We start from the raw sequence: 26,902 nt of genomic DNA, 5'->3' as shown, positions 1-26,902 counted from the left end.
TCCTGCTTTAGGCTTATGTAGTTCTCCGGTTGTGATGAGGTGTCTAGGACCAACGTAGGAACGCTCGACGACTGCTTCTAGTTGTGCGGTTAAGATCAGGGATCTACAATCTGCATAGTTACCAACTTCTCTGGTTTTCTGAGATTTAGCTTGTTGTTTTGTTTTTCCTCCTCAGTTTCCCATTCATAACACCTGGGCCCTGTATTGTTCAACATCTTTATCAATGATTTACATGAAGGAATTGAGGGTAAACTGATTAAATTTGCTGATGACACAAAGCTAGGAGGGATAGCTAATACTAGAGAAGAGAGAGAGAAGATTCAAAAAGGTATAAATAAACTGGAGCAGTGGGCAGCAACTAACAGAATGGTTTTTAACAGGGAAAAATGCAAAGTACTACATCTGGGCAATAAAAATGAAAAAAGCATATACAGAATGGGAGGAATAGGGCTAAGCAGCAGCAAATGTGAAAAAGACTTGGGTATACTAATAGATCACTGACTGAATATGAGTCAACAGTGTGATGCAGCAGCAAAAAAGGCAAATGCAATTCTAGGATGTATTAACAGAAACATACAGTCTAGATCACGTGAAGTCATTATTTCCCTCTACTCCTCTTTGGTCAGACCTCATCTGGATTACTGTGTCCAGTTTTGGGCACCATATTTTAAAAAAGACATCAACAAACTGGAGCAAGTTCAGAAAAGAGCGACCAGAATGGTGACTGGTCTGCAAACCCTGTCTTATGAGGAAAGGTTGCAGGATTTGGGAATGTTTAGCTTGCAGAAGAGAAGACTGAGAGGAGACTTAATAGCTGTCTACAAATATCTCAAGAGCTGTCACATTGTAGAAGGATCATCTTTATTCTCATTTGCACAACGAAAGACTTAAAGCAATGGGATGAAACTGAATGGGAGAAGACACAGATTAGATATTAGAAAAAACTTTTTGACAGTTAGAGTGATCAATGAGTGGAACAGGCTGCCACGAGAGGTGGTGAGTTCTCCTTCAAACAGAGGCTGGACAGACATCTGTCTGGGATGATTTAGCGAATCCTGCTTTGAGCACGGGGTTGGACCAGATGGCCCAGGAGGTCCCTTCCAACTCTACGATTTTATGATTCTATGAGGAATATGCTTGTGTGAGCAAAACCTTATTCTATGTGTGCATACTAAAAATAGGGCACAAAAATATGAAAAAGAATACTCACCCAGATCTTACCTTCTCCATCATGAGAGGCCTAGTTCTCTATACTGAGTCAGCCACTGCGTATATGAATGTCTGCCTGCATTGATTGTGAAGAAAATCCATGAGGGACTAAAGCATTAATCTTAGCCATTTTTTTTTTATTTAGATGGCTGTACATAAGCTGAGTGACAACCTAATGATTATATCAATAAAATGACATAATTAACATTGAAGAAGTGATTCGCTGTGGTTTTCTTCTTATGCCTCCTTCACACGTCCGTGTATCAAGTACGTCTGATATCTGTTTTTTTCACAGATACCACATGTACCCAATATAACCTAGGGTACTATTCACATATCCATGTTTTTACACAGACCGTATGTCCATGCAAAACACACGAAGACGTGTAAATTTTATCCCGGCAGCACGGATAACATGGGCCAATACAAGTCTATGGGTCCGTGAAAGACACGTACAAGACACGGATGGCATCCAAGTGTCATCTGTGTGGTGTCAGTGTTTAACATCGCAAAGTATAAGATAAACTTTGTAACTTATTTCTTTTTTTATCCATATGGGAAAAACACTGAAGGTAAAAACGGACATGCGGACTGTACACTAATGGTAAAAACGGACACACTGATGGTAAAAAACGGACACATGGATGACACACTGATGGTTAAAAACGGACACATGGATGACACACTGATGGTAAAAAGCGGGCACATGGATGACACACTGATGCACAACACTGATGACACCGGTACCGATTCCTCATGTACGTGTTTTAAAATGACGCGTGAAGGAGGCCTTACTATTTTATTGGTCATATGGCTAAATGAATGGGAATCTCTCTGTCTCATTCGAAAATATGGTAATCATCTTCTCAAAATAATTCAGGATGTTAAAGCAGCTTGAGCTCTGTTCACACCAGAATTTTTTTTCTGTTGTTCTACTAAAACAACCATAATAACACCATTTCCCTTGATTACAATGAGGGCTATTAGGGTTCCATCTTGGAACTTGCTTTAGTAATTTATCTGACATTTTTGGCAGGTTAGCAACTTTGGCATCCTCCAATGCAAATGTCAACAAACAGTCCAAGAAGAAATTGGGGATATACGACAAATGCAAATAAGATCTGTAATTTATAGCATCTTTCTTAAACGCTTGGGTACAACCAGATATGGTGACAAATCTGTTGTGTTCTTCAGTAATTCATCCAGTGCTTCTGTAATAATGGCCAGATCTCACTTGTGACAATGTTTGGTACAAAGTTTATCCAATATGATTATTTTATGTCTTCAATAACTTTCTATTAATCATATCCAGACAGCAGAGCAGCACACAAAATAAATAAGTAAAGTAGAGGCCGTCTCTGCATTCAGGGGTTAATTTAGGAACACAGGAAAAGAAAAATTGTTAATTTGCAACTAAGTTATGACTCCAACCCCCCCCTCAAGTAAGCTCTAGACCCCCAGGTTAACACTTTTTTGTAAAACTCATCAACCTTCTATGTCCGTCAACACATTATAGAGTGGGTGAACCCACCTGGAACGGACTCAGGGCAGCACGGATCACCCAAAATGCCCAATTAGCCAGAGGAAGCGCAGAGTCCAGGAGTGGAGTGTCATTAGCAGCCCCACTTGTCACCTCTAACGAGGGACCCAAGCACTGCAAGGTGACATAGCACAGCTAGGTGTGACGAATGAGGTCTGCTTGTAGTAGCTGGATAGCTGTGGAGAAAGAATTAGCTGAAAATATATATCTCGACTCATGCTAGAAATAAATTACTGGAAAAGGGTGGAAATCAATATATTTTTAGCCTTTATGAAACCTAGTTTAAATAACAAGTTAGCTGTGAAGCATTACCATATACAAATTTTACAACTCTAAATATGCAGTGTATGTATAAATTGCTCTCAAGCCACTGTAGACAGGGTCAGCAGGACAAGTAGACACCCACCCATGGCACTACTTCTTGCCTACCTAGGGGGTGAGCCATTTTTAAAAAAATAAATCATCTGTGCTGTGCGCATGTGTGACACCTTGACCTTCCTATGACTGCGATCCTTAAAGGCGAACAGTAAGATGGTTACAGCTCACGAGGATGGACAGTGTAAAGGTTATAGCTCATAAGGGCAGTCAGTGTGGCGGTTATAGCTCATCAGTGCAGATTGTGTGCCGGTTATAGCTAACAAGAGCGGATGGCGCAAAGATTATAGCTCAAAAGGGCGGACGGTGTGACAGTTATTGCTGGCAGTTATTGCTGATAAGAGTGGACAGTGTAAAGGTTATATTTCAATGGGCAGTCGGTGTGGCGGTTATAGCTGGTAAGTGCAGATCGTGTGGCATTTATAGCTGATTACAGCAAATAGTGTAAAGGTTGTTGCTCATAAGGGCAGACGGTGTGGTCGTTATAGCTGATAAGGGCAGCCGGTGTAATGGGTATCGCTGATAAGGGTAAATGGGGTAATTGAAAAGTGCAGATTGTGTGGCATTTATAGCTAATAAGAGCGGATAGTGTAAAAGTTATAAAAGGGCGGATGGTATGGCGGTTATAGCTGATAAGGGCAGACGGTGTAATAGGTATAGCTGATAAGGATAAATGGCATAATAGTTATAGCTCATAAGGGTGGATAGTGTGGTGGTTATATCTGATAAGGGCCAAAGGTGTGGCAGTGAATACTGAAAAGGGCAGACCTTGTTGTGGATATAGTTGAAAAGATAGGCCTGTGTGGTGTTTAGAGCTTATTAAGGCAGAATGTTTGGCATGTAGCTCTTATGGGGAATCTGTCATCAGGATTTTGCTACCTCATTTGAGAACAGCATAATGTACAAAAAGAGACCGATTCCATCGATGTATCAGTTAATTTACTGGGTGCAGTGTTGTGATGCAATCAGAGTTTTTACATGTAGCAGAGCTCAGAAAGTTGACTCTGCCCACACCACAGCTTTCTGTGTACATTGAATATTGACAGTAATCTGCAAATCAGTGATAATAGTTGGAGAAGGGTGCACGTTAGCTAGAGGCAGTAATAACATAGTGGAAAAACCACCTAGATAAATTCAGGGGCCCTTAACAAGTAAACCTAAACTGAAAAAAAAAAATTAAAATGATTCTTTATTAAATGTTTATTAGGCTGCGTTCACACGTGGCTTTTTTTTGTGTTTTCGCTGTGTTTTAACGCGTGATTTTGCCTCGAAAACGCAAAAAAACAGCATCCCATGCAATCCTATGGGATTCTGCAATGCTGTGCTAATGCTGCGGATTTTCCCGTGGCGGAATCGCATCGCGGAAAAAAAACGCAGCATGCTCATTAATTTGCAGAATTGCAGCGATTCCGCCCACATAGTAATGCATTGTTCTGCTTACTTTCCGCATGTGGCTGTGCCCACCATGCGAAAAGTAAGCAGAACATTTGCGGGTGGTCCCCACAGTCCGGAGGAGAGGAGATTCTCCTCCAGGCTCTGGTACCATATCCCTGTAAAAAATAGAATTAAAATTAAAAAATCGGGTTATATTCACATTCCGATGTCCCGCGCAGCGTCCCCAGGCTTCAGTGATACACGCGGCAGGTCCCGTTCCCAGTGATGCATTGCGATAATGACCTTTGCTGATGTCGCTCTCTCGCGATACTGTAGCGGTCTCGTGAGACTGTGACGTCATCAAAAGTCACTGCCGCAATGCATCACTGGGAACGGGACCTGCCGGAGCATCGCAATGATCGGGAACACTGCGCGGGACTTCGGAAGATGAATATAACCCGATTTTTTATTTTTTTAATTATTTTAACATTAGATCTTTTTACTACTGATGCTGCATAGGCAGCCTCAATAGTAAAAAAGTTGGTCACACTAGTCAAACACTAATAAAAACACATGTGACATGCACACATATGAACAAGTCGGTAGGACACTGTTCATACCACCCACTGACTCAAACACAGAGAGCACAGAATGACAATTGTGCAGAAATATCCTGCGGTAAAACATATAACAGTAGTCAGCAAGTGCTGATGAAAAGATGATAACAAATACAGAGTATTTAGTCGATACTAGGAAGCGGCCTATCTTCATCCTGTTCATTTAGACACTGTTCACATGTTCAGGTTATAAGCCTGTTGTCGGACGAGGCTTATGTCAAACGAGGAACTGGTGGCAGCATACCATATTGTTTTAGTGAGGAACTCTGGCTGGGAGGTTTAAATATATATCCCCAGTCTGGACTGTGATATATATCCCCCCTCACTGGGAGCGCCTCACTAACTCGTACCTATAAGAGAAGCCTTTCCAGTGACTATTGCCCTCAGTGCAGTTCCCTGACTGACCTGGAGCAAGTGGTGGCACCAGAGAGCCGATCCCTGCGGGTCCTTCTCTCCCCTCCCCCAGAGGTGAGCGAAGTTGACGCCCCCTTCCCCTGTGAGATCCCTCACAAAGACATACTGGTATTTGTAGGTTCATGTAAAACAAATGCATGAAGGGGTGACCTGACATTGTAACTGATTGCCTAAGCTTGGTAGTCAAATATTGATTTTTATGCACCTGCCTTGACCCGGCAGGAAGTCATCACTTTCTCCTATGGCCGTTGTCCTTTGCTGTGCTCCACGTAGCGTTCTACAAGTGGCTCGATGTGCTTCCATGGCATCTTCTGCCTAGGCCTATTTAAGACCCTCTAAGACACACACCTATGTCTTGGCATTAAACCCTTAACAACTGCCAATACGCCTTTTAACGGCGACAGATATGGGTACTTATCCCTCAGTGCCGCTTTTTAACAGCACTGAGAAATATGTTTATAGTGCCCCCCAGTGTTGGAAATTGTCTGGGTTCTCAGCTACCCCAGGTAGCCAAGGCCCTGGAGAACATGATTCAGGTCGGTTTTTACGGAATAACGGCGACCGCAAAAAAAAAAGTCTGATTTCCCATTTAATTTTTCTCTCCTCTTATGTGATCTAGCACATCAGAGGAGAGAGAAATGGGATCCCCCAGTACCTCTTGTGTCTCTGGACCCTCATGCATCCCTCGATATCTCCTGGCCATGGCAGTCGCATGCACATCCTGTTGGTTCATTTTGATCACTGTGATAGACCCTATCACAATGATCAAAATTAAAAAATAGTAAATCAACCCCCCCCCCCCTTTATCACCCCCTTAGTTAGGTAAAAATAAAACCAGGGGAAGAGTCCTGAGGAGATAATTTGCATATTCCCAGTGCCTTCTGGGATAAGTGAAGAGTCTCCGCGAGCTCAACGATCACTGGATTTTGGCCATTGCAGCTGAAAAGAGGAAATCTTGGCTCATTTTTCAATGCTTTGGAATCTCTTTAATAATAACAAGATGGAAGAGGCCAGGAGCCATTTGGTGAGCTGCATTTCTTGCTACATGTTCACAGATTTACCAGTGGAAAAGCCAAACTTCACATGCCACAAATGCAAGCTTGTGTCCCTGTTGGAGGAAAAGTTGCAAAATCTCGAAGAGAGGTTAGCTACATTGAAAATCATTAAGGAAGGTGAAGAGTTCTTGGACAGAGCAGAATTATCTCTTCATGTTACAGAAAGAGAAGAAATTCGAAGCGCACCTGAAGAAACAGAGGAATGGAGACATGTGACCCAGAGAAGCAGGAGGATCAGGAGGCAGTCAGCACCCATACTTCTCAGGAACCAGTACCAGGCTCTTACACAGGTGAACGAAGAAGAAATACATCAGGATAAGACCACAAACAGCAACCTTGTACACCCTCAGAATCCTCCTGGATGAAGAAAGAAAAATGTTGTGAAGAAGAAACAGAGAGTGGTGGTCATGGGGGATTCCCTGTTGAGAGGAACAGAGGCCGCTATCTGCAGACCAGATATAACCTCAAGAGAAAAGTGCTGTCTTCCAGGTGCAAAAATTAAAGATGTGTCTGATAGGATATCAGGAATCTTCAGACCTACAGATGACTACCCATTCCTGCTACTACATGTGGGGACAAATGACACCGCAAGAAACGACCTGGAAACCATCTGCAGAGACTTTGAAGACTTAGGCAAGAAAGTGAAAGAACTGGGAGCGCAGGTGGTCTTCTCTTCCATCCTTCCAGTGGATGAACTACTTGCTAGAGATGGGGGTGCACCTTACGAAGACTGGAAAGCATGTATTTGGAAGTCACCTTGCTACACTTATAAGGAGAGCTTTAAACTAGAACAATGCAGGAAGGGAAGCAAAAGGCCAGAAAAAGCCATACACCTGACAAATGCTATTGAGAACTCTGCTATTAGAAATGGGAGGAAAGAACAAAGACAAAAAAATCTAAGTAATAAAAATATTGGAGAAAGAGAAACCAATCACAAATAGTGTTGAGCATTCCGATACCGCATGTATCGGGTATCGGCCGATACTTGCTGTATCGGAATTCCGATACCGACTTCCGATATTTTTTCAATATCGGAATTCGGCATCGGAATCGGAAGTTCAAAGTTGATTGACAGACTGACGTCATCATGATGCGCGGTGTGTGCGCATCATGATGCGCCATCATTTCGGGCCTTCCGGGGGTCTCTGCCGGCCTGCCGGGGGGCTGTGCCGGCCTGCCGGGGGGCTGTGTGGACTGCCCGGGGTCTGTACCGGCCTGCCGGGGGGCTGTGCCGGCCTGCCGGTGGTCTGTGCACCCTGTGGGGGTCTGTACCGGCCTGCCGGGGGGCTGTGCCGGCCTGCCGGTGGTCTGTGCACCCTGTGGGGGTCTGTACCGGCCTGCCGGGGGGCTGTGCTGGCCTGCCGGTGGTCTGTGCACCCTGTGGGGGTCTGTACCGGCCTGCCGGGGGGCTGTGCCGGCCTGCCGGGGGGCTGTGCTGATGTCCGGGGGTCTGTGCAAGCATCGTCCGATGGGACTACAAGTCCCATCGGGCGATGCCTGCTACCATGACAGTGATTGACACATTAGCCAATAATGGGACAGTAGTAGTCCCATCATCCGGCTAATGTGTTAAATGTTAAAAAAAAAAAAAAAAAATACTACATACATACTACATGCATGCTACATACATACTACATGCTACATACATACTACATGCTACATACATACTACATATATACTACATACATACTACATACATGCTACATACATACTACATGCATGCTACATACATACTACATGCTACATACATACTACATGCATGCTACATACATACTACATGCATGCTACATACATACTACATATATACTACATACATACTACATATATACTACATACATACTACATACATGCTACATACATACTGCATGCTACATACATACTACATACATACTACATACATACTACATGCATGCTACATACATACTACATACATGCTACATACATACTACATGCATGCTACATGCATGCTACATACATACTACATGCTACATACATACCACATACATACTACATACATACTACATACTACATATATACTACATGCATGCTACATACATACTACATGCTACATACATACCACATACATACTACATACATGCTACATACTACATACATACTACATACATACTACATGCATGCTACATACATACTACATGCATGCTACATACATACTACATACCACATACATACTACATACATACTACATACATACTACATGCTACATACATACTACATATATACTACATGCATGCTACATACATACTACATGCATGCTACATACATACTACATGCATGCTACATACATACTACATGCATGCTACATACATACTACATGCATGCTACATACATACTACATGCATGCTACATGCATGCTACATACATACTACATGCTACATGCATACCACATACATACTACATACATACTACATACTACATATATACTACATGCATGCTACATACATACTACATGCTACATACATACCACATACATACTACATACATGCTACATACTACATACATACTACATACATACTACATGCATGCTACATACATACTACATGCATGCTACATACATACTACATACATACTACATACATACTACATGCTACATACATACTACATATATACTACATGCATGCTACATACATACTACATGCTACATACATACCACATACATACTACATACATGCTACATACATACTACATATATACTACATGCATGCTACATACATACTACATATATACTACATGCATGCTACATACATACTACATGCTACATGCATGCTACATACATACTACATACATACTACATGCTACATACATACCACATATATACTACATACATACAATACATTCATACAATACATACATAGACATACAGTACATATAACATAGAGTAACATACTTACCAATACTTGTCACATTGTTCCCCGAAGCCATTGTCTTTTCCGGAATAAATATTAACATAACAAACCACAAAAATACTCACCCACGATCCGAAGCAGTCCACGAGTGTGTCCCACGACGATCTTGGGTAGAGAACGGCAGCATCAGATGATGCTGCCGTTCTCTACGGGCTGCAGGAATCCAATGATGGAAGGTAGGTATCCTTCCGCACTGTATTCCTCCGCCACTTAAAAAAAAAAAAGTCCCTAGTCTCACTTTATGCCATTGCTGCGTGGGAAATTCCCACACAGCAATGGCATAAAGTGAGACTAGGGACTTTTTTTTTTTTTAAGTGGCGGAGGAATACAGTGCGGAAGGATACCTACCTTCCGTCATTGGATTCCTGCAGCCCGTAGAGAACGGCAGCAACAGCTGATGCTGCAGTTCTCTACCCAAGATCGTCGTGGGACACACTCGTGGACTGCTTCGGATCGTGGGTGAGTATTTTTGTGGTTTGTTATGTTAATATTTATTCCGGAAAAGACAATGGCTTCGGGGAACAATGTGACAAGTATTGGTAAGTATGTTACTCTATGTTATATGTACTGTATGTCTATGTATGTATTGTATGAATGTATTGTATGTATGTAGTATATATGTGGTATGTATGTAGCATGTAGTATGTATGTAGTATGTATGTAGCATGCATGTAGCATGCAGTATGTATGTAGCATGCATGTAGTATATATGTAGTATGTATATGGTATGTATGTAGCATGTATGTAGTATGTATGTAGCATGCATGTAGTATGTATGTGGTATGTATGTGGTATGTATGTAGCATGCATGTAGCATGCATGTAGTATGTATGTAGTATGTATGTAGTATATATGTAGTATGTATGTAGCATGTAGTATGTATGTAGCATGCATGTAGTATATATGTAGTATGTATGTAGCATGTAGTATATATGTGGTATGTATGTGGTATGTATGTAGCATGCATGTAGCATGCATGTAGTATGTATGTAGTATATATGTAGCATGTATGTAGCATGTAGTATGTATGTAGCATGCATGTAGTATATATGTAGTATGTATGTAGCATGTAGTATTTATGTAGTATGAATGTAGCATGTATGTAGTATGTAGTATGAATGTAGCATGTATGTAGTATGTAGTATGAATGTAGCATGTATGTAGTATGCATGTTGTATGTATGTAGCATGTAGCATGCATGTAGTATGTATGTAGTATATATGTAGCATGTATGTAGCATGTAGTATGTATGTAGCATGCATGTAGTATATATGTAGTATGTATGTAGCATGTAGTATTTATGTAGTATGAATGTAGCATGTATGTAGTATGTAGTATGAATGTAGCATGTATGTAGTATGTAGTATGAATGTAGCATGTATGTAGTATGCATGTTGTATGTATGTAGCATGTAATTTTTTTTTTTTTTTTACATTTAACACATTAGCCGGATGATGGGACTACTACTGTCCCATCATTGGCTAATGTGTCAATCACTGTCATGGTAGCAGGCATCGCCCGATGGGACTTGTAGTCCCATCGGACGATGCCTGCACAGCCCCCCGGCAGGCCGGCACAGCCCCCCGGAGCCTGCACAGCCCCCCGGCAGGCCGGCACAGCCCCCCGGCAGGCCGGCACAGCCCCCCGGCAGGCCGGCACAGCCCCCCCTGGAGCCTGCACAGACCACCGGCAGGCCGGCACAGACCACCGGAGCCTGCACAGACCCCCTGGCAGGCCGGCACAGCCCCCCGAAAGGCCCGTACAGACCCCAGAGAGGCTGTACAAGGGCAGGAAAGGGTTTTTCTTATTCCGATACCGGAAGTCCCATAGACTTGAATGGGACTTCCGGTATCGGAATCGGCGATACCGATACTTTTTTTAAAGATTGGCCGATACCATCCGATACGATACTTTGAAGTATCGGACGGTATCGCTCAACTCTAATCACAAACTAAAATGTTTATATGCTAATGCACAAAGCATGGGCAATGAACAAGGAGAATTGGAACTACTAACGCAGGAGAATATGATGTAATTGAAATCACTGAAACTGGGACAATGCGGTGGAGAATGCGGGCAGCGATTCCCCGAAACACGTGTTGCAGTGCTGGCGATTCTGAGCCTGACAACCGTGAGTAATACTGACTGAGGTCAGAGAAAGTGACTGTATTAAAATTTGTGGGATACCTCTGAGGAGAAAAGGCGTCCAAGGACCTGTGTGGGCAACACAGGAGAGACGGACTGGTGTTTGTGTGGTACTGTCCTGGGTCAAGGAGTAAAGCGGTGACCCGTGTGGCCGACACAGGTATCGGACAGGTGTTCGTGTGGTACTGACCTGGGTCAGTGAGGAAGACAGTGTACCTGGAGGGTTCAGTGAGGAAAGGTCCTGGAGGGTCAGCCCTGGGAGCAGAGTCTGATCCCAGGAGCACGTGGTGTGACCTTGGACCTGGTGAGGCGCGAGTGTTGGGCAGTCTCAGGCGGAGACCGATGTCCTGAGGAGCACCCGCTGAGCCCCTGGACCTGTTGAGGCCAGTGTGTGGGGAGACCCTGGGAGGAGAGTCACTCCCTGAATTGCACCCGGTGCGCCCTGTGTGTTGGACGGTCTCAGGTGGAGACAGGAGCGTCCTGAATAGCACACAGACAGGACACGTGAGTTTTTTTGGAGTTATTCGTGCATGTGTTTTTTTTTTCAGTTTTCCTCTGCAAAACCTGAAGGTGCTTGCTGTGGCTCAGTGGGGTCACGAAGGTCTCGCAGCACAAGGACCTGGGGTTTTCTTTTTGGGATCTGCCCTGGGAGCGTTGGTAGCAGACGCTGTCTGTCTACACCATCCTGCTGCAGCTTTATTGAGTGTAACTAAGCAGATACAGTAGTTGTGGTTTTACACAACTATGAAGGGTGAGTACCCTGTATTATTTCTTTGTACCCATTATACCTACACTGGTAAGGCCCTATGGGCGCGCTTTTGTGTTTTTTTTATCTTTGAGGGTGACCAGCGGCTTCCGGTAACCCGGCGGGGTTACGAAGGGGTCTCAAGGTGGGTGGCCTTGGGATGCAGGCTCCAGGGTGTATTGATCAGCAGAGGTACTGCTGATATTTCTGTTACACTGTGTCAGGGAAGCCTGTGTGTGTCTATGTGCAATAGAACCTTTAGTGATGTCATAGACATGTGATCACCTGTGGGTGTGGTTACAGGGCTATGTAATTGAGGTGTTTGGCACATGTGAGAGTGTGAGGGAGTCTGTCAGTGTGGACAGACTTCCCTGTGTCCAGGTGGGACACTACAGTGAGTGGCCTGTGTGCTAAGGAAGGAGAAGCCTTCCTGGGTCTGCGGCTGCAGACAGAGCGCTGCTCGGGACATTGCCCTGGCCTATGGATTAGTTGGATATGGGGAGGACTACACCTCCCAGCATGTGCTGAGACTCTCGGTCCGAGTCTGAAGCCACGGACGTTTATGATCTTTTGGCCTAAGCTAGAAGCTATGTTGGTGATATGCTGCGTTATGGTTTATGAAGCAAATAAACCTCATTGACTTTGGGAAAACCTGCCTCATAATTGTCTCCCGCTGCACCTGAGCGAGTCGAAACCCCTACAATCTACAGTGAGGGAAATAAGTATTTGATCCCTTGCTGATTTTGTAAGTTTGCCCACTGACAAAGACATGAACAGTCTATAATTTTAAGGGTAGGTTAATTTTAACATTGAGAGTTAGAGTATCAAAAACAAAATCCAGAAAATCACATTGTATAAATTATATAAATGTATTTGCATTTTGCAGTGAGAAATAAGTATCTGATACCCTACCAACTTGGCTCCTACAGACCAGTTAGATGCTCCTATACAACTTGTTACCTGCATTAAAGACAGCTGTCTTGCATAGTTACCTTTATAAAATACTCCTGTCCACAGACTCAATTAATCAGTCTGAAGCTCGACACCTGAATTTAGCTTCCGCCTGAAGCTATTACACCAGAGCTCCCCTGAGCTGCCAGGAACTCTTCTCTGTAGTTCCTTCCTTCACCAGACTTGGTTGGAAATGAGCAATAAACACTAAACCTGAGTGAGACCACCTGCAACTCCTTTATAGGTAGGAGCCAGGGAATCACACCTGCTTCATAATCACGTGCAATAACACTAGCGGCCACTGGAGGCTACTAAACTAAAGTAACCAGAGTGCAATGACCCTAACGGCCACCGGGGGCAAAACTAGAACTAAAACAACCACAGCGTAATGACCCTAATGGCCACCGGGGGGCAAAACTAATTTTAAGCGAACAGCTTAAAGGGAAAAAAAAGGTTACTTGTGCAAAATCTGTCATATTCCAACCTGGATCATGACAAAAACCATAAGTAAGAAGCTGGGTGAGAAGGAGACGACTGTTGGTGCAATAGTAAGAAAATGGGATAGATACCAATTGACTATCAATAGACATCGATCTGGGGCACCATGCAAAATCTCACCTCACCTCGTGGGGTATCCTTGATCATGAGGAAGGTGAGAGATCAGCTTAAAACTACATGGGGGAACTTGCTAGTGATCTCAAGGTAGCTGGGACCACATTCACAAAAAATACCATTGGTAACACATTACGCCGTAAAGGTTTACAATCCTGCAGTGCCCGCAAGGTCCCCCTGCTCAAGAAGGCACATGTGCAGGCCTGTCTGAAGTTTGCCAATGAGCACCTGGATGATTCTGTGAGTGAGTGGAAAAAGGTGCTGTAGTCAGATGAGACAAAAAATGAGCTCTTTGGCATTAACTCAACTCGCCGTGTTTGGAGGAAGAGAAATGCTGCCTATGACCCAAAGAACACCATCCCCACTGTCAAGCATGGAGGTGGAAACATTATGTTTTGGGAGTGTTTTTCTGCTAAGGGAACAGGACTACTTCAGTGCACCAATGGAAGAATGGATGGAGTCATGTACCTTAAAATCCTGAGTGACAGCCTCCTTCTCTCCACCAGGACATTAAAAATGGGTCGTGACTGGGTCTTCCAGCAAGACAAAGACCCAAAACATACAGCCATGGCAACAAAGGAGTGGCTCAAAAAGAAACACCTTAAGGTAATGGAGTATCCTAGCCAATTTCCACACCTTAATCCAATAGAAAACTTATGGAGGGAGTTAAAGCTCTGAGTTGCCAAGCGACAGCCTCAAAATCTTAAAGATTTAGAGATGATCTGCAAAGAGGAGTGGATCAAAATTCCTCCTGATAAGTGCGCATACCTCATCATAACTACAAAAAACATCTGACTGATGTGCTTGCCAACATGGGTTTTTGCCACCAAGCATTAAGTCTTGTTTGTCAGAAAGATCAAATACTTTTTTCTCACTGCAAAATGCAAATAAATGTATATAATTTATGTAATTTTCGGACTATAAGACGCACCAGTCCATAAAACGCACCCCAAATTTTGAGGTGGAAAATAACAGAAGTGGGGCAATGCTGCAGTCTTGGGCTGCGATGCTGAAGGTCTGGTGGCGGTGAGGAAGAGCATGGAGCAGGGTGCCTTCCTCAGGTTGCCGGCGGCAGAAATGTGGTGACGCTGCAGCCTGGTGTCCACAGTGAGCAGAGCCGAGTGCATCACAGGTTTCTCGACGGACAGCTTCCTGAGGCCGCGCATGTGCAGATTGAGATCTCGGCATCCCTTGGCTTCTGGAAAATGTCCGCTGAGGTCTCAATCTGCGCATGCGCGGCCTCCGGCGAAAATTTTCCTGAAGCAGAGAACTCCAGAGATCTCAATCTGCTCACACGCCATCTCCGGCGGCACACAGCTTCAGGAAAATGGCCACAGGGAAATTGGTGATGCACTCGGTTCTGCTTGCCATGGACACCGGTGTGCCGCATCACCACATTTCTGCCACCATCATCCCGAGGAAGGGACCCTGCTCAGGTGCACTCTGCACCACCCACAGCCGACACTGCTCATCAGCATCGCCACAGCATCGCCACACCTCTGCCGACACCAGTTCCACTGCTACCCTTCTGCTGCAACCCCCTGGTACGCCTGCGTTAGGACTGTAAGATGCACCCCCCATTTAAAGCCCAAATTTTTTGGGGAAACAGTGCGTCTTAAAGTCCAAAAAATACGGTATACAATGTGATTTTCTGGATTTTATTTTTGATATTCTGTCTCTCAATGTTAAAATTAACCTACCCTTAAAATTATAGACTGTTCATGTCTTTGTCAGTGGGCAAACTTACAAAATCAGCAAGGGATCAAATACTTATTTCCCCCACTGAACCTGCAGAGCTAAAAGCAAGGATCCACTATACAGCCCATAGCACTGGAAATGGAAGAATTTTACATATGGTAATTACACCATTAATTAGAGTCCAGTACCAAGGTTTCAGAAAATATACATTTAAAAGTCGTCGAGGCCATGCTACTTGGGTGACTAGTCCAGGTCTTCAGTGGCTACTACATTGAGTAACAGATATAGGGAGAGACTTGATACTCAAGGATATCTTGGCAGTAGAGTTGAGCGAAACGGGTCAGTCAAATTAAAAAAATGCCGACTTTAGCTAAAATCGGGTTTCGCCGATCGAAAACCAACCATAGCGTGAGGTCGGCCATGAGGTCACCAAGCCGAGCGCCAAAGTCGCATTTCAAATAATGCTTCCAGCGCCTTTTCTCAGCCAATGAAGGTGGACGCACACTGTGGGCAACACGATGACATGGGCAGCGGCCACCACCATCTTAGAGAAGGGCATTGAAGTTATTGGCTGGCTTTGTGTGGCATCACAGTGGGTATAAAAGGCCGTGACCGCCGACCGCCATCTTACTTCTGCCGATCTTAGAATAGGGAGAGGGTGCTGCTGCTTATTCTGAATAGGGAGAGCGTTAGGCAGGGAAGAAGAAAAAAAAAATTGCTTCTGCTGATAGCGCTTTTCACTGTACAGTTAGTGTGCAGTGAAAAGGGAGGATTTTTGTTGTGTGCAGCAGCACTGGTGGTGATTAGGCTGCCTTTTAAGTCTACCTGCTAGCTGCATTGCTGTGTGCACACTGCTGTTCAAACTGCTTTTTTTTCAAAGCACACCAACTTTTATTATTTTGTTCTGGTGAGTTACTGAGCGTTCATTTTTTCACACACTGTATAGCGGTGTACGCTCCTCACACACTACCGTGTAGCGGCTGGTATCACGGACAAATAGAAGCTATCTGGGCGTGACTCTGGAAAAGCAAGCCGAGGAGATTTTCCATTTTTCCAGACCTACACCTTATAGCTCTGTCCGCTTTTCAAACAGTTTCATATATCTGTTGTTTGAGGATGGTCAAAACTAGACAGAGACAGCGTGTGTCAGTCCGTATACACATAGACGGATACTGACAATTTTCCATACAGACACCATATAGCGGTGTACGCTGCTCACACACTACCGTGTAGTGGCTGGTATCAATGACAAATACAAGCTATCTGTGTGTGACTCTGGAAAGACAAGCTGAGGAGATTTTCCATTTTTCCAGACCTACACCTTAGAGAGCTGTCCGCTTTTCAAACAGCTTTGTATATCTGCTGTTTGATTACAGTCAAAACTAGACAGAGACAGCGTGTGTCAGTCCGTATACAAATAGACGGAGATTGACAATTTTCCATATAGACACCGCATAGCGTTGTACGCTCCTCACACACTACCGTGTTGTGGCTGGTATCAATGACAAATGCAAGCTATCTGTGTGTGACTCTGGAAAAACAAGATGAGGAGATTTTCCATTTTTACAGACCTACATCTTAGAGAGCTGTCCGCTTTTCAAACAGTTTCGTATATCTGCTGTTTGATTACGGTCAAAAATAGACAGAGAGAGCGTGTGTCACTCCATAAAAAAATAGACGGAGATTGACAATTTTCCATACAGACACCGTATAGAGCTGTCCGATTCTCAAACAGTATTGTATATCTGCCATTCGCATTACAGTTACATCTATACAGAGTCAGCGTGTGTGTGACACTCCGTAAATACATATATGGAGATTGTTAGTTACACAAAAAACGCATACAGCTATACACTTCTGATACAGTTCTGTATAACTGCTTGTTGGATTACGGTCAAATACATACTGGGAGAGTGTCTGTGACTAACAAAATATATACGTAGATTTAATTTTTTTAATACACCTTAGACAGCTGTGATATAGCTGAAGGAACAGAAAAAGCGCAATAGGGTCTTATCCGGGTTATTGTAGAAAAAGTAAATTAAATTTTACTCACCCTTTTTAGGAGAGATTAAGACATGTAGGATCAGTAATCTGCTTGCTGCACGTCCAAAGGTCAACTCTGTGGCCGCTTCAACATCTGATTTCGGAATAAATTCTTGGACTTCTGTGCGCTAACAGATAAAATCACTAATCCAGTATTTTGGAGAAAGATTAATCCATTTATTTCCCAACGCGTTTCGAAATGTATACCATTTCTTCTTCAGGGGATGACATATGTCATATGTCATCCCCTGAAGAAGAAATGGTATACATTTCGAAACGCGTTGGGAAATAAATGGATTAATCTTTCTCCAAAATACTGGATTAGTGATTTTATCTGTTAGCGCACAGAAGTCCAAGAATTTATTCCGAAATCAGACCTTAGACAGCTGGACGCTCCTCATACAGTACCATCTCTCTGCTGGCATTTTTGGTACATTTTCCCAAACATGAGGAAGTATGGTAGAAGAGTCCGCGGACGTGGGCAGGGGGCGCAGCTGGTACTGATGGTGGTGGTGCATCGCCTGGTTCTGGCAAAAGCACAATAGCAGTTAAGGCAGGAGGTGTTGAGCCTGCGTCATCGTCTGGCCCAAGAAGGCCTGAAAGGTTCCCTTTTCTTGGAGTAGGAAAACCGCTTTTTAAATCCGGAGCATCAGGAACAGGTTTTGGCGTACATTGCCGAAACAGCCACCAGCTCTATTGCCTCCTCTTCTGAACATTCGAAACCTGCAAGCACAGAGTTGTCAGTGCAGGATTCTGGTCAGAAAAAACACCTTTCCTTGTGTATACCTTCACCCCCACCAAAAGTTAAGGATGCGGCAGCCCACACTTCAGATTACTCTATGGAGCTCTTTTCACGTACCATGCCTGGGTTATCCAGTCAAATCCTGAATTCCCCAGTCCAAGATGAATCTGACATGGAGTGCACTGATGCCCAGCCACTGCTAGATGATTCTGCTGGTACATTGACCCAGAGCACTACATTGCCCTCGCAGTCTGCTGAGCCAGAATCAGACCCTGATGAAACTCAGGTTTCCCTTCCAGCATACTATACCACCTTACACGGTGACACAGAGGAAGGTAAAGGGGAAGCTGCAGATGACTTTGAAGAGGAGGTGATGGATGACCCAGTTCTTGACCCAGATTGGCATCCATTGGGGGAGGAGGGTGGTGCTGGTAATAGTTCAGATAAGGAGAAGGATCCGCAGCAGGCATTGACATCGCAGCAGCGGTTATCTGGCAGTCCCGTAGCTGCCCAAAAACGTGGACCAAAAACTAAAAGAGTTGCAGGACAGCTTGGCCAGACGGTCAACTTAGCACAGCATGCAAGGCCAGAATATGTATACCATAGTAGGAAGAGGGCAGTGTGGCATGTCTTTGTCCAAAATCCTACTGATGAGGCAAAGGTTACCTGTAAGAAGTGCGGAAGGACCTTTAGCCGAGGTAAACAACTCAGAAATTTGAATACCAGTTGCATGCTTAGACATTTAATCAACATGCGTTTGCAAGCGTGGATGGACTACAAAGCCTCAGGTACCACATGTGCATCTTCTCCGACTGAAGGTAGCCAGCAATGCTCCATCGCTTCCCCCACTGTAAGACCACGGCTACCATTAAGCACACCACCAGCACTAAATGTGGAGGTGTCATCGCAAGGCCAAAGCACTCAGGGAATCACAATGGTTTTGCAACACAACACTGAATCTAGGCCATCACCACCAATACCATCACCAACCCCCTCTCACTCCGTCTGGTCCACCGCTACTTCCCCCATATGCAGCTCTCCAGTCCAGCTCACCCTACCAGACACTCTGAGTAGGACAAGAAAGTACTCATCCTCTCATCCGCGTACACTGTGTTTGAACGCCTACATTGCCAAACTAATCTCATTAGAGATGATGCCCTACCGTTTGGTTGAAAGCGAAGCTTTCCGCGAGCTCATAGCCTATGCTGTCCCACACTGCCCTCCACCGGCATGTGAATGACCGCATTGTCCATGCACTCAAGCAGTCAGTGAGTGGAACGGTGCACCTCACAACAGATGCATGGACCAGTAGGTATGGCCAGGGCTGTTACGTGTCCATCACTGCGCACTGGGTTAATGTGGTGGATGCAGGCTCCACAGGGGACAGCAGCGGTGGGACAGTGCTGCCTAGCCCACGGTATAGGAAACAGTTGGCTGTAGGCTTTCGATCCACCTCCTCCATAAGCAAAAGCTCGTCCACAGAGCGCAGCCGCATGAGTACTACATCCGCAGCTGACAGTGTTGCACACGAGGTGTCCCACTATTGAACAGCTAGTGGTAAGCGTCAGCAGGCTGTGTTAAAGATGATGTCTTTGAGCAACAACAGACACACCGCAGAGGTACTGGCTGACTACTTGCAGCGGCAAACTGAGTCATGGCTGGGCAGTCTACATCTTGAGGCAGGCAAGGTAGTCAGTGATAACGGCCATAATTTTGTGGCAGCCATAGCTCTTGCAAAACTCACACACATACCTTGCTTGGCTCACACTTTGAACCTGGTGGTGCAGTGCTTCCTTAATAATTATCTGGAGTTAACATCACTGCTCCATAAGGTGCGAAGACTGTGCTCGCACATCCGTCGCTCGGCCGTACACTCCAGTCGTATGCAGAAGCTGCAGCAATTGCTCCTCCTCCCTAAGCACTGCCTAATCATAGACATTGCAACAAGGTGGAACTCCACCCTGCACATGCTTGAGAGGCTGTGCGAACAGAGGCAGGCTGTAATGCATACACAGATACACGGGCAGGCAGTTTGAGGGAAGACAAGGAATTGTCGGGTGTGCAGTGGTCAAAGCTGAAAGACCTCTGTAAAGTCCTTCAGTGTTTTGAGGAATGCACACGGATGGTAAGCGCAGACGACGCCATCATAAGCATGAGCATCCCACTTATGCATCTGCTCATGCAAAGTTTGACGCACATTAAGGATCTGGCGTCTGCAGCAGAGGAGGAGGAACAGGAGGAGGAGAAGGAGGGAAGCCTTGCTGAAAGTCAGCCATTATCTGGTCAGGGAACTGTCCTGGACGAGGTGGAGGAAGAATACGAAGAGGAGGACGAGGGGGATGATTATTTTGGGCAGGAGGATGCTTCTCATGGGGCAAGAGAAAATGTTGGCGTTCCAAGGTCAGGTACAGTGTTTGTGCGTGACTGTAGGGATTTGGATTTGCCAGAAAGTGCTCCTCCACCCAGCAGTTGCAGTGCATTATTGACACCTGGAACATTGCCCATATGTGCGATTTTGCCTTGCGGATCCTAAAAAGGGACCCCCCATTGCCAAAATGATGAAGGATGACAACTACTGGCTGGCCAGGATCCTCGATCCACGCTGCAAAGGCAAATTACACAACATCATGCCACAGGAGAACCTAGAGATAATATTGGCTAACAAACAAGCAACTCTGGTAAACCGTTTGTTTGAGGCTTTCCCAGCACACAGCAGCGGTGCTGGTTCTCCCATGAGCCGTAGTGGGCACAATGGAAGAGGTGTTCGTGGTGTACACAGCCAAAGTGGCGTTGGACACAGGGGTTTAATGACCATGTTGTGGAATGATTTCTCAAGTACCGCTCACACGACTGCTAATACTGCATCGATTAAAAATGACAGGAGACAGCAGTTGTCAACTATGCTTACAAAAGACTTCTCCCATATCGATGTTCTCCCTCACAGGTCATTCCCCTTTGACTATTGGGCCTCTAAACTGGACACCTGGCCTGAATTGGCACACTATGCCTTACAGGAGCTCCCTTGCCCTGCTGCTAGTGTGTTATCTAAAAGAGTCTTCAGTGCTGCTGGATCAATCCTGACAGAAAAAAGCACCCGTCTGTTGACCCAAAATGTTGATGATCTAACCTTCATTAAAATGAACCATGCATGGGTTTCAAAGGATTTTGTCCCACCTTCCCCTGATGACACATAGTTTGCCAGAAAACTGCCTCGCTTTTGTCCTCCTCTTCCTCGGACTTGCCCAATTCCGCCATTTGCAGCAGCTGAATGTCCAGCCTACACATCAACATATGCCATTTTTTAAACCTCCCTAACTGGGCTGCCCACCCCCCCACGGGCTGTAGTCAACATCTGGCGCACCCGGGCAAGTGCCGTTGCTCTGAACAGGTGGATGTGCCCACTGATGGCCGACGGCACTGGCACAGGGCCCCTCATAGTACAATACAGTGTCTCTGACGGTAGGGGAGTCCACTCACCGTAAGACACACCAGCATACTATAAGGGGCCCTGTGCCAGTACCGTTGACCACGAGTGTGCCCCCCCGCTTGGCCATGGCCACAGCACTTGCAAGTTGCAATACTTACCTCTCGCTGCTCCATCGCTGTGTAGTCTGGGCAGTTAAATCCTTCACAGGGACGGCCACTAGAAATTTGGTGTATTAATCGATGATGTTTAAGATGTAGCTATGGCCTGTCCTGCTGGCCTCTACCTTCAGATGATCAATGGCTACCATTTGTAATGGACGTCAACTTAAAAGTGGATGCAGTGGTGCTTTATGATCACCTTTCACAGTTGTGATAGTCACAGTTGTGTGACATTCCTGCCAGCATTTTTCAATGTCACCTCTCATGCCAATCCAATAGAATCGTCTACGGCCTGTGGCTTCTGTCTTTTGCACTCCAAAATGACCAGACACATCATGATAGGCAGTGAGGACCTTGATTACAGCTCTCCCTGTGATCACAATTTGATGAAGACGAGTAACAGTGATGTGATCCACGCTACTGCGATAAAGCAATCCTTTCTTCCCAAAGAACCATTTTCGCTGTCTCCACAGGCACAGTAATTGAGGGTCTGCATCGCCTCTGCAACATCTATCGAGAGTAATTCCCAAATTTCTGCTAACACTCAACTTTCCGTCTGTACTTGTATCCATGTAGTTTCCAGTAGCGGAGCGTCTGGACTGACTTACTGAGATTTAAATATAAACGAAGATTTAAAAGAACCACAACACTGTATACTGTTGTACGCTTCGAATACCTTTCCCTTTTTCTACTTTTTAAATTCTGGTGTAATACATATTGAGCCTGTGAGTGTCTGTGTCTGACTCCGGAAGTAAAGCCGGAAATTTACAATTACCCCTAGACTGGATACACCTGGTATGTGCTGATATAGTACCTTTGATAAAAATTTGTTGTTACGGTATCATCCATTGGGAGTAAGCGTGTGTGGTTTACGCCTTCTATGTATACGGTGAATCGGAGATACCAATTTTTACCCTATGCTCGATAAAGCTTGTATCTTGTTATACAGTACCTTTGTTCGATATTTAGTGTTACGGTCAAATCCATACTGAGTAAGCGTATGAAAGTGACTATGGGACTATGTATATGGAGATTTCAATTGTACCTATAATGTATATACTTGCTATCTTGTTATCCAGTACCTTTTATACAACATTTTTTAATATGGTCAAACCCAGACTGAGTGAGCGTCTGAGGGTGACTCCGGAAATATATACCGAGATTTCAAATTTGGCCAACACTGTATACAGCTGTACGCTTCTGATACAGTAACCTTTTTTGTTATTTTGATTCTGGTGTAATCCATAATGAGCCTGTGAACGTCTGTCTGTTTCTCCAGGAGTATATTTGGAGATTTAAGATTACCCCAACACTGTATACAGCTGTACGCTTGTGTTACATTACCCATTTACAGCTTTTCATATTCTTGTGTAATCCATACTGGGCATGAGAGCGTTTGTGTCTGCCTCCTGAATTATATACGGAGATTCCTAATGTTTACGCTATACTATATATACCTAGAATCTGGTGATACTGTACTCTTTTTCAACTTTTTATTTTATTGTATACTCCATACTGAGCCTGTGAGCGTCTGTGTATGACTCATGAAATATATACGGAGATTTACTGTTATCCCTAGACTGTATAGAGCTGTACGCTTCTGATACAGTACCATATATCTGCTGGTATTTTGGGTCCATTTTCCAGAACATGAGGAAGTGTGGTGGAAGAGGACGCGGACGTGGGTGTGGGGGGGCCACCTGGTACTGATGGTGGTGGGTTGTGGTGGTGCATCTGCTGGTAGTGCCAAAAACACAAAAGCAGCTAAGGCAGGAGGTGTTGAGCCTGCGTCATGGTGTAGCTCTGGAAGACCTGTAAGGCTCCCTTTTCTGGGAGTAGGTAGACTGCTTTTAAAGCTGGATCATCAGGAACTGTTTTTGGCTTACATTGCTGAAACAGCCTCCAGCTCTATTGCCTCCTCTTCTGAAGTTTCAAAAAATGCAAGCACTGAGTCGTCAGTGCAGGCTTCTGGTCAGGAGCCACCCCTTTCCTTGTATCCTTCACCCACACCAAAAGTGAAGGATGCGGCAGCACACACTTCAGATTACTCCATTGAGCTCTTTTCACATACCATTCCTGGGTTAATTAAAAATGGGGCCCATCATATACCGGAGCATTCCAAATGGGGGACATCAGACACTGGAGCAGCATTTATGAGGCTCATTATAGACTGGAGCATTAGAAATAGAGCCCATTATATATTGAGCATTATTAGGGCCCATCATACACTGGAGCATTATCCATGAGGCCCACCATATACTGGAGCATTCCAGATGGGGGACATCAGACACTGGAGCTGCATTTAAAGGGCCCATTATACACTGGAGCATTAGAAATGGAGCCCATTATATATGGATCATTATTTGGGCCCATAAGGCACTGGAGCATCATCCATGGGGCCCATCATATACTGGAGCATTCTAAATGGGGCAGATCAGACACTGGAGCAGCATCTATGGGGCACATTATACACTGGAGCATTACAAATGGGGCCCATTATATATGGAGCATTATTTGGGCCCATAAGACACTGGAGCATCATCCATAGGGCCCATCATATACTGGAGCATTCTAAATGGGGCAGATCAGACACTGGAGCAGCATCTATGGGGCACATTATACACTGGAGCATTACAAATGGGGCCCATTATATAGGGAGCATTATTTGGGTCCATAACACACTGGATCATTGTCCATGGGGAAAATCATATACTGTAGCATTATGTGGAGCTCATCATATACTGTATGGAACATTATATGCGACCAATTAATCTGTATGGAGAAATATATGGGGCTCATTATTCTGTATGGTGCACAATGTGGTGGCCATAATACTGTATGGAGTAATATACTGTCCTTTTTTTGAGCTATTGCACAATTTAAAATAGATTAGTCATGTCATGTAAGCAGTGAAGTATTTGTCATTGTACTATATTTCTGTGCCGTATCGGAGCATCATGAGTTGTGGTATGTGTTAAAAAGGCGCACTGACACTCTTTGGCCCAGGGCACACGAAAACCTGGAGCCAGCCCTACCCCCCCCACAACTTTAGCTAAATAACCCCCAGTTTTCAATGCGTAACTATTATTATGAAGTAAATTAAGGTTGACAAGCTTCAGTAATAAGAGTTGATTTTTTTGGCATTGAAATGGGCACTGTAGGTGTGTTTACTGTCCTCCACTCCCTGCCAACTTTGCTCCCCCATTGACTTGCATTGGGTTTCGTGTTTCAGTCGGCCTCCGACTTTTCGCTATAGTCGACCGATTTCGTTCGACCCGACTTTTGCGACAGTCGGGTTTCATGAAACCCGACTCGACCCTGAAAAAGGCAAAGTCACTCATCTCTACTTGGCAGGTAAAAGCAACTGGGGACCAGCCTTTTTGACTAGTCACCTAAGTAGCATTACCTCCAGCCGGCTGTTAAACACAGTCGTGGCCGAAAGCGTTGGCAAACTTGATATTGTTCCAGAAAATAAAGTATTTCTGCCAGAAAATTTCATTTACGCATGTTTTGTAAAACGCATGTTTATTTTCTTTGTGTGTATTGAAACAACACAAAAAAACAGAGAAAAAAAAACAAATTGGACATAATTTCACACAAGACCCCAAAAATTTGCCAGCAAAAATTGTTGGCATCCTCAACTTAATATTTGGTTGCATATCATTTGGAATTAATAACTGCAATCAATTGCATTCGATAACCATAAGCAGGCTTCTTCAACCTCTCAAATGGGATTTTGTACCACTCTTCTTTTGCAAAATGCTCCCAAGATCTCTCCACAGGTGTTCTGTGGGTTTTTTATCTAGACTCATTGCTGGCCACTTCATAACTCTGCAGTGCGTTGTTTCAATCCATTTTTGTATGCTTCTTTAAACATGTTTGGGGTTATTGTCCTACTGGAAAACTCATGACCTAGGAAGCAAACCCAGCTTTCTGATAATTCTTTGGTATTCTTCAGATTTCATGATGAATTGCACATATTCAAGGCACCCAGTGCCAGATGCAGCAAAACAACCCCAAAACATCTTTAAACCTCCATCATATTTGACTGTAGGTAATGTGTTCTTTTCTCTGAAGGCTTTATTCCATTTTCGGCATACAGTAGAAAGATATGCTTTACCAAGAGGTTTATCTTGGTTTCAGCTGTCCAAAAGATGCTTTCCCAGAAGGATTTTGGCTTACTCATGTATATTTTGGTAAACTGTAGTCCACCTTTTTTATGTCTCTGTGTCAGCAATGGGGTCCTTCTAGGTCTCCTGCCATAGCGTGTCATTTCATTCAAATGTCGATGGATAGTTCACGCTGACACTGATGCACCCTAAACTCGAAGGACAGCTTTAATTTCTTGGGAACATGGTTGGAGCTGCTTATCCACCATCCAAACTATCCTTTGTTGCAACCTTTCATCATTTTTTCTATAACATCCACATCCGAGGAACTTAGCTACAGTTCCATGAGTTGTAAACTTCCTAAATTATGTTGCGTATCATGGACAAAGAAACATCATGATTACTGGAGATGGACTTCTAACCTTGAGATTGTTGAAATTTTTTAATAATTTTGGTTCTCAAGTCCTCAGACAGTTCTCCTCCCTTCTTTCTGTTTTCCATGCTTAGTGTAACACACACACAATGCAAAGATTGTGTTAACTTTTCCCCTTTTTATCTGGTTTCAGGTGTGATTTTCATAATGCCCACACCTGTCACTTGCCACAGGTGAGTTTGAACGAGCATCACAAGTTGTTTGTCTGCATTTTTTTGAAAGGTTCCAACAGTTCTGTCTAGCCCATTTTTGTGGTTTTATGTGAAATGATGTTCAATTTGCCATTTTTCCTTTTTGTGTTGTTCCAATACATACAAAGGAAATAATG

At 44.3% G+C, this 26,902-nt stretch overlaps 1 long non-coding RNA gene across 1 annotated transcript in view; it reads right to left on the bottom strand.

The window, feature by feature from the left end:
- The window catches only part of LOC141059005 (uncharacterized), a 112,524-nt gene extending 94,599 nt beyond the window's left edge, over positions 1-17,925 (bottom strand). Inside the window, exon 1 of the long non-coding RNA XR_012222365.1 lies at positions 17,716-17,925. This is a non-coding gene — a long non-coding RNA (uncharacterized lncRNA). The remainder of the gene's footprint in view (positions 1-17,715) is intronic.
- Between the last annotated feature and the right edge of the window lie 8,977 nt (positions 17,926-26,902).

This window comes from Dendrobates tinctorius, unplaced genomic scaffold (genome assembly GCF_039654945.1).
Source record: "Dendrobates tinctorius isolate UK_male_01 unplaced genomic scaffold, ASM3965494v1 ptg000223l, whole genome shotgun sequence".
NCBI lineage: Eukaryota > Metazoa > Chordata > Amphibia > Anura > Dendrobatidae > Dendrobates > Dendrobates tinctorius.
Note: the sequence above shows the minus strand (reverse complement) of the source record. Positions and strands in the feature narration are given on the sequence as shown.